This window comes from Carassius gibelio, chromosome B1, assembly GCF_023724105.1.
Source record: "Carassius gibelio isolate Cgi1373 ecotype wild population from Czech Republic chromosome B1, carGib1.2-hapl.c, whole genome shotgun sequence".
Taxonomy (NCBI): Eukaryota; Metazoa; Chordata; class Actinopteri; order Cypriniformes; family Cyprinidae; genus Carassius; species Carassius gibelio.
Genome location: NC_068396.1, coordinates 2783526 through 2793053, shown reverse-complemented (window position 1 = coordinate 2793053; position 9528 = coordinate 2783526).

The window sequence follows — 9528 nt, the reverse complement described above, 5'->3', positions numbered from 1 at the left end:
GGTTGAATGACCTGTTATTAAAAATAATAATGCTAATTGCCATGTCATGCATTAGCAGCAGTGCATGATTACAGTTATTAGCACATGTTTTCCAGACCGTTCCCTGACCTCGACCCGTGTCTGTCTCTGGACAGATATTGGCAGATGTTATCGGATTTCGTCTGTAAAGATTTATTTTCATGGCTCTGTTGCACCGACACGTGCACAATATTCAAGAAGTGGATGCTTTCATGAGTAAACCAGCCACTCCTGAGATATTGGAGAAAATATGAGCGGTGTTTGCATGTGCACAACTCAATACCAGCATGCAACAGTGTTTCAGGGGTCGTCGAGGTATTAATAAGACGTTCTTGGTCGATGAATTATTGGAGTTAAATTATTAGGCATTGGTAAATGAGTCGATAAATGTCTAAAGACATCATCATAAGAGATCTGTAAGTGATTTGAGCAGCTTCTGTCTGATTTACATTCTGAACACGCTCGAGGTCGAGCTGTCGGCGCATTGATCTCAGTTTGTTTCTCATGCTATATGACAGAACACAACACACACACACACACACGCACACACACACCAGCTCATTTCCATTATTACTGACATCCGTCATTGACTCCACTGAGCAAACTCCATTATTAACATTTTGGAAAGTGTGTGAAAGCTTGTGTATTCTGGCTGTAAACTTCTCCGTCTGTGCAGTGAGCTGGAAATGCTCTTTCTTTCTTTCTCGTTCTTCTTTTACTTTATTTATTTATTTATTTACTTATTGAAAAATATATAAGTGGTGCTTTGCAAATGCAAATGTCACTTTGCCAAAGTTTTGGAGTTTGTAAGCTGTCTTGAGTAGTTTTAACACATTGATAGGGAGTTGCTAGGATGTTATTGATGGTTGCTAGGGTGTTATTATTGTTTTTCTGGCTTGTTTTTTTGGTTCAGCAGGAAAAAATTATGCATTTGTAACAGCACATCACCTATTATTTACATGCTATAATAGAATACTATTTTAAAATAGATTTGATGTATTTTTTATTTTACATTTTAGTAATTTTCTTATGTGCTTTTGCCAGTTTTATAACTTTTTTCACTTTTTATATAAAATGGAAAATATAATAATATTCATTTTAAATTATATTTTAGGGTTACGGTTATGGTCCATTATTTTAGTTTTAGTTTAGTTTTAGTAATTTCAGTACCTCAGCTGTTTTATCTCTGGTTTCAAATGTGATTTTATTACTACTACTATTTCTAGTTTTAATTTCATTTAATGAAATTAAATTTAAATTTTTGTTTTGTATTCTAATATTTACATTTACTTTTTTTATTTTAGATTAATTTAAATCAACAAACACAATATTTAATAGGTCTAGTTCTAGGTGTTTATTTATTTTATTTTATTATTATTATTTTTTTTTTTTTTTTTGTAATTTTAGCACGTCGGCTTAAACTGGTTCTCCCTTACTTGCCAAAACAACATTTCTAATATTCATTTATTTCATTATAATAATTTTTTTATTATTATTATAATTTTTTTTTAAGACATATTCCAAAAACTCCTTTCTCTGATCCACCATATTAATACTTGACGACTATGCATAAAATAACCGCAACATTGAGTTGGAAACTCAATTATTTGTAAACACACATGAATTGTGTGCTAGCTGTCATCACCGTCTCATTCTGTCCCCATCGTGGCCTTGTGACCGGCGCTTCACCCCGAGTCATTCGAGAGAGCCTCTTCCTCTCATTAGCCAACGATAAGCCGCTTTGGGTAGAAATGTCTGCAGAATACTAATTAACTGCAACATTTCACACATTATTTATTAGTGTATTTGACCTCCGAGGTACAAATTAAGCTAACACAAAACCAGCCGAATGATTTATTCTCTGTGTGCGGCGCCAGTGAATGCACACGACCCTTTTTTCATATTTCATCGCCGTATGGAAGCATAATGTACTTAATTGAGCGTTTTTGCTTTATATCAACAGAAAATACTCTGTGAAGTCACAAGCACAGTGACATTTACCTCCAGAGTTAATGCATCTGAAAGTGGAGTTTTTGTTCGGCTCGCAGGCAAAACTGCGTAGCTTCATCAAGCTCCATTATGAATAGTAATATCTGTCATTGTGCAGCTGCTCGAGTGGATTAGGTTTAGACTTTGACTGACTCAATATACCATATTAAACATTTGGTTGTTACAGCCCCGGGTTGCAGAATTAGCTGCCAGTGGCAGAAATATGGCCATACATATTTATTACTCACCTCGAAACTGTATTTTGCATTATTTTCATTTAAAAATCAATGTGTTTTTATTTAGTTGCTTATGCATAATCGCGATAAACTGTGCTTTGTGAAACCGGTAGCAGCATAACAGATATTGTCTTCCTTATTTATTTGCATGGCATTTTCTTTTTCTTTTTTTGTTTTGCACACCATTTGCATCCTTTTGATTTGATTCACTTCCGTCAGACGTTTGTGGGGATTTATTATGTTTCTAAAAATGCTTTCCTCCTGCTGGTTTTATTTACTCATCACACCAGTTTTTACTTGCATTTGGCGCTTAATTTAGGATCCTGCCCACACTTGTGCGTCTTCTGCGGAGCGTTTCACATCACGGCTCTGTTTGAAGCCGAACTGTATGTTCCTGAGGACTGAATCTCATATTCCTGAATCTTTTTTGTGCTCCAGCTCCATATTTCCATTGGTTTTGATGAGTTTTCTTGCTTTACATTTCTATTAGAAGTAGCACTAACTATTGAGGAAATTGTTAAAGTTTTAATCAGATTCAGCTATGCAATCTTCCTCCACAATTCCTTCCTGTCACTTCTGTATAAGCCACGCATATAGAGTATATTTATTAGTAAATATGGAGGTTGTTATCTTAAGAGGCTGTGATATTCAAATATTAATTGGATTTAACCTAATGTACACTTTTACTTTTGGAAAGAATGGAATACTGCAAAGGATGCATTTAATTGATTTCAACTGATCACAAATGGAAAAAGACATTTAAAATATTGGAAAAGATTTGTTTCAAATAAATTCATTTTTTTTTTTTTTTTTTTTTACTTTATATTCATTTTCAATTCCGAAAAATAAAATGTATCACTGTTTCCACAAAAAAAAAAAAAAAAAAAAAAAAAAATAATAATAATAATAATAATAATATTGTCCAGAACCACTGTGTTCAACATTGATAATAATCAGAAATGTTTCTTGAGCAGTAAATCATCATATTATTCTGATTTCTGAAGATCATGTGACACTGAAGACTGGAGGAATGATGCTGAAAATACAGATGTGCATCACAGAAATAAATTACATATAACCAGATATTCACATAGAAAACAGTTATTATAAATTGCATCAGTATTTCTATTTTTGGTTAAATAAATACAGTCTTGGTGAGCAGAAGAGGCTTCTTTCAAAAGCATTGAAAAATCCCCAAACCTCTTAACATTTAACATGTTTAACATTTAACACATTAGACACAATGTTTAACAGTGTAGTGTGCATCCCATAGTTGTCTTGGCCCTCCAGTGCCTGCAAACATCTCCAGTGTTGACCAGTGTCTCTGGTTCTGCTCAGAATGATTCCTGGTCACTAGACCTCATGAATTTCTTGTCATCTGAGTCCGTCTATCCTGCAAGACGTCTCACCCCGGCAGACTCACTCAGTTTGTCACTCGGCCGGTCACCACATCCTCCCAGCGCTGAAGCTAATGAGCCGAAAACATGTGCATGGATGGAGTTTGTCAACTGTGAGCGTAATGTACCCGCTCCTCCTGATTTAGGACCTGCTCTCCCATCCCAAAGTTTTCCCTGAGCCATAACACCAGAAACTTTAAAGCTGTCCCCAGATCAGTGACTAATGTAGCAGTAGGCACACGGGCTCCATGCTGTGACCATCATCTGTGGGAAACCTGGAAAATGGGACATCGTTTCACGGTCGGGCAGTTTTACTGTTATTTTTCCATGCGGTAAAATGTGTGAAAAAACATGAGGATATCAGCGAATGGAAACTTTAATGATCTGTTGAGTGTGAAATTGCTGAAGCGTTTGTGCTTACGTCTGCATGCTTGTGTAAAGTGTGTTTCTGGCGTTCAGTGTGTACGGCAACATGAAGGATTCCTCCAATCACGTGTCTTACTGCTGTCTCCCAACAACCAATCAGAACACCCTAGCAATTGCACAGAATAGAATTAATACAGAATATTCTGGAGACTTCTAGAGGGTTGGACTTTAGTTGATGTCTCACATTGTATAGGTTCCTGACTAAAATGTATGAATGGTTACATTTATAAACAATGTTGGGGAAAATTGGTTAAAAAAATGGGATTTATTTACATTTTTGTCATTATTGCAGGTTTGCATCATATTCTGATGTTGCATTTCACTGTTGGAGGAATTCTGAATCTATTTTTATGCAAGAAAGATTAGTTAATTCATGTTTTGTCTAGTTTATACTAACGATAACACTATTTTAGTGGCCAATTCTCAGTATTACCTAGTTGCGTATTAGCATGTCTATATAGGTTGTTTATTAGCTCTTATTCTACATTCCTAATCCTACCCCAAACCTAAACGTAACAACTACCTTACTAACTATTAATAAGCAGCAAATTGGGAGTTTAATTGAAGCAAAATCATAGATAATGGTTTGTTAATAGCGAGAATTGGACCTTAAAATAAAGTGTGAGCATACAAAACCCATCAAACAGAAACGTAATCTAAAGGTTTTCCAGCTTTAGTTCCCTGTAGATTTGGACAAGACGCTTCTTGACCAGTCAGAGCTCTTTTTTGGTGTCAGTCTCTGGACATTTAACGTGGGAATAAGTCTATTCAGAGGTTAGAGAAATGCCAGTCAGTTTTCAGTCTCTGGGCTCGGACTCGCCGTACGTTTCAGATGTGAATCAGCGAGTCCCGCGTCTCTCTATGAAGCGGTGACATTGGCCGGTCAACGCTTCAGCTCTGAAGAGAAAGAGAGCAAGATTGGTATCTCACCTTCAAGGACCCAGAGGAAAATTACATTTAAATTTGAGATTGGTGACCCTCTTTTCCGTCGGAGCATTGTGCAAATGAAATTAATGGCCCATGGGTACGACTCCAGGGTCTGAGAAGAGAGAGCGAGAGAGATGAATAAAAAAAATTGAAGAAAGAAATGAAGGCTTTTTCCGATGTGAAGCAAACGTATAGGTGACTTTCCGGGAATGGCAAGGCCAAGAACGTTCAAAAACACTGTAAAGTGGAGAAACTGAGAGGGAAGGGAAGCCAGAGATAGAGCAAGCGACAGAAGGAAATGTAGGCTGGCTGGATATTTGCTCTTTCTCCCTCTAGCTGTAATTAACACTGGCTGGATCTCTCCATAAATCAACACCTGTGTGGCTTTCACAACAGGTTCACCACGGCTTCCCTCCGGAGGACCGTCAGAACGCCACCTCCAATAGAGTTTATGCTCCGCTTTGATACTTTAAGGTTGCTTTGGTGAGATAAAAATACAGCAATATATATATTTAAGTGGAAATAAGGATCCAAAATGTCATGTAGCCAGACTTCTGCTATCACCATGAGCCTGGACTGGATTGCCAATAAGAAGTCAGTCAATCAGTTTGGACCTGAGCTAATCAAGCTAATAGATGCGAGATATGTAGCAACAGAGCTAAACACTCCAGCGATGATGTAACAACAACCTAGCATCCTCCAAAAACACTCTAGCAATGCTCTAGCTGCCATATAAAACACCATAGAAGCAAACAGACAGAATATTATGGAGATTCATTGAGTGGTGGCATCTTTTCATTTGGGCCAGGAAGAAACGACCTAGCAAACTACTTAGAAACCATGCTGTCTAGTTGCCTCTGTATTAACGTGATATTGAATTAATTAAACAAAATGACAGGTGTGTGAGCATTGCATCCGAAGGGAAAGCAATGCTAGTTGTTGTTTGCTGTGAAATTAATCATTACCACCAGTGAGACGTCTGCTCTAGATGACATCACACACCAAAACATGGGGAGCCGCTGTGTGTGTGTGTGTGTGTGTGTGTGTGTGATGCATGTTGAGGTTAGCAGATCTGATCAGATCTTCTTGAACATTTTGTTGTCCGAGTTTCACCCAGATTACAAACTATGTCTCAGATGTGTGAATTAAGTTACTGATCTTTAATAGCGATGATATCGATTGATTTACTGATTGATTGATTGATACTTTCTTGGTTTTTGAAATAAATTACTGTAGACAGTTTGCACAGAGTGGATCCCAGCAGACACACAGTGTCATAAGACATTGATATTTGGTTAAATGCCATCTGATGACATTGAGTACCTCATGAGTAATATTTGGCTTCTTCATCAACATACTACATGACCTTATATAAATTATAGTGAGTTTATCATAGACTGGTCTGGAAACGATTTTTGATACATAGCTGTTTTTTCTTTATTAGCTTTCTCATGTAGTACTCTATAAATATCTATTTGTCTGTCTGTCCATCCATGCATCCTATCTGTCCTATAACATCATGCACATTATATAATCCTTTATTGTTGTTAAGAAACCATAGATGAAAAAGTGAACATGAGCATTCATGTGTTTGCTTCATAAACACGTGAAAGGTGCCGGCGTTCTCAGCTGTGACTGTTGCTTGCAGAGATTATGATGGAGCTCCTGCCCCGTGTCCAGATAAGCTTTAAATACCATCAATCAAAGCCTACTTTAAACCATATTTTGGCTGTCACTCAGACAGCATCGATCGCACTCACAGTCTAAAGCCTTTCTTCCCGCGGCCGCTCTCACAGGCCGGCGTTTGATGTGTGATGAGACTCGACAGGTCTCTCTTTCGCTCATGTTCTTCCGCTCAGAAGCATTGATTAGTGAAGATCGCTCGCATGCTCGGTGTCAATCTCACACTCTCACGGCATGGAAATCTGACCATCTGAAGAGGATGTGGAGAAACGGTTGGCTCTTGAGAGGAAATGAGGGTGAAAGTAATTCTTCACAGGCTGAAACACTAGAGCTTCCTCATTCTAGGAGCACCTTTCTCCTCTAAACACCTGCTTTTTTCCATAATAATGAACTCTTGTGTTGGGCTAAACACTGTGAAACAGTTGCTGACCAAGATACTCATTGTTTAGAAACCCTATGGGATATTTCACCCTGTGCATTTTATTTTCTGTGTTGACATGAAATACACTGAGACATATATAGATCTCCTGAAACACAGAGCAAAAAAAATAATAAAAAAAATAAAAAAAAATTCCGGCCAAAATAAATGGAAAATCTAAGTTGTCAGTGTCAATGAAGCATATTTTTAAAATGAAAATATATTTGGTTTCAACATTCACATACCAAAATATATTTCAAAATGTATGTCAGGGACAAGAAAAGACATTTCCAGTCTAACAGACGTCTGAATTTAGGCTAAATGCAAATGTGGATGGAATAGCTTAGATCAAAACATCAAAACTAGATTAAAAAAATAATGTATTTAAAAAATGGAAATTTTGAAAAAAAAATTGAATTTTTCTGGAAATACAAAACATAAATATATGGGTAACGTAATGCTTTACAAAAATGTTCATTAGTTGACATTCGTTAACTACTTTAGTTAACATGAACTAAGAATGAAATACTTCTACAGCATTTATTAATCTTAGTTAAAAATATAAGTATAAAATTATACATGAATGTATTTTGCAACATTTTAGCAAATATATTTTTGGCAATTTTTTTTGTATATTTTTTTATATTTATGGATACATAAAATATTCTGTTTGATCTTTTGAAGGATAGTTTTTTGCAGCCGTGAACTACACTGAAGCAATGAGGAGTCAATATGTTTTAAAACAAAAAATCTGATTTTATACAACAGCTCTGGTTCTCAAACATCACTGTGTGCTGATATTAAACATCCAACAGCACTTGGACATTTCACTGTGTTTATCACTCTGCATATCTGTGTTTTTTTCCAGAAAATCTTTCAATCTGTGAAATGAATGATGATGATTTTCCAAGTTACTCCAGTAGATGGTGACAAGTGACCTTTATGAGTCTGTCATTGAATCATTCATTCAACCCATTTGTTCAAAACTGTGGTTCATTCAGGAACAACTTGTGAGTCATTGAATCATTCATTCAACCGATTGGTTCAAAACTGTGGTTCATTCAGGAACAACTCATAAGTGAGTCATCAAATCATTAATTCAACCGATTCGTTCAAACATGTGGTTCATTCAGGAACAACTCATAAGTGAGTCATCGAATCATTAATTCAACCGATTCGTTCAAACATGTGGTTCATTCAGGAACAACTCATAAGTGAGTCATTGAATCATTCATTCAACCGATTCGTTCAAACATGTGGTTCATTCAGGAACAACTCATAAGTGAGTCATTGAATCATTCATTCAACCGATTCAATCAAAACAGTGGTTCATTCAGGAACAACTTGTGAGTCATTGAATCATTCATTCAACCGATTCGTTCAAACCTGTGGTTCATTCACGAACAACTCATAAGTTAGTCAATGAATCATTCATTCAACCGATTCAATCAAAACAGTGGTTCATTCAGGAACAACTTGTGAGTCATTGAATCATTCATTCAACCGATTCGATCAAAACTGTGATTCATTCAGGAACAACTCATAAGTGAGTCATCGAATCATTCATTCAACCGATTCAATCAACACTGTGGGTCATTCAGGAAAAACTCATAAGTTATCCATCGAATCATTCATTCAACCGATTCAACCAATTCGTTCGTAAAATAAATGACAATGTAAATGTTTTTATACACAATTTGAAAAGTTAACATTGAGACAGTTTGGCTAACATTGCAAATAAACTGTCCATGTGAACATATTACAGGACTGGGTTACCAATTTGATGCAAATAATGCACCTGGAGTTTGCTTCATGCATTGTTTTCACATATCTCTGTGGAAGAAGTCATTTTAAAAAAATATGCAATTAATAGTAGGCATGAGAACTCTAACCAAACTAAACAAACTGAGCACTGAGATTACCATCATAACTGCACTGCCTGACAAAATCAGTTGCAGTGGATGTGTGTTTGGTGTTATTGTTAGCGTTATTGTTGCGCATGCGCCGTAGCGCTCTGGAGCCGCAGAACCAAGCTATAAATCATCTGTCAGCAGATGACAGTTCTAAACGAGCGCTCTCATTGGATGAGACAAGTACATCACTTTGTGTGTTAGTTACTTGAGGCTCTGCCATGCCATCTGCGCACATTAAACTCAGCAGAAGCTGATGTGCGTGCATATTTGTGTATTCATGACGGAGAGAAAGACTGTGAATTTATGCCATTAAGAGAGAAATGAACTGCTCGTTATCTACGGCTAATAAATTCCTGACTGCTCATTGTTACAGCATTCCTCTTCATTCACTTTCTCTGCTGCTCGTTTTATAGAAAACAAAGAACCAGTGGAGGCAGAGAAAAATAGTAGACCTATGTGGAAAAGTCTGCTTTAAACAATTTAAGCTACAATTCACATTACACCAAAAAAATGGTTAATGC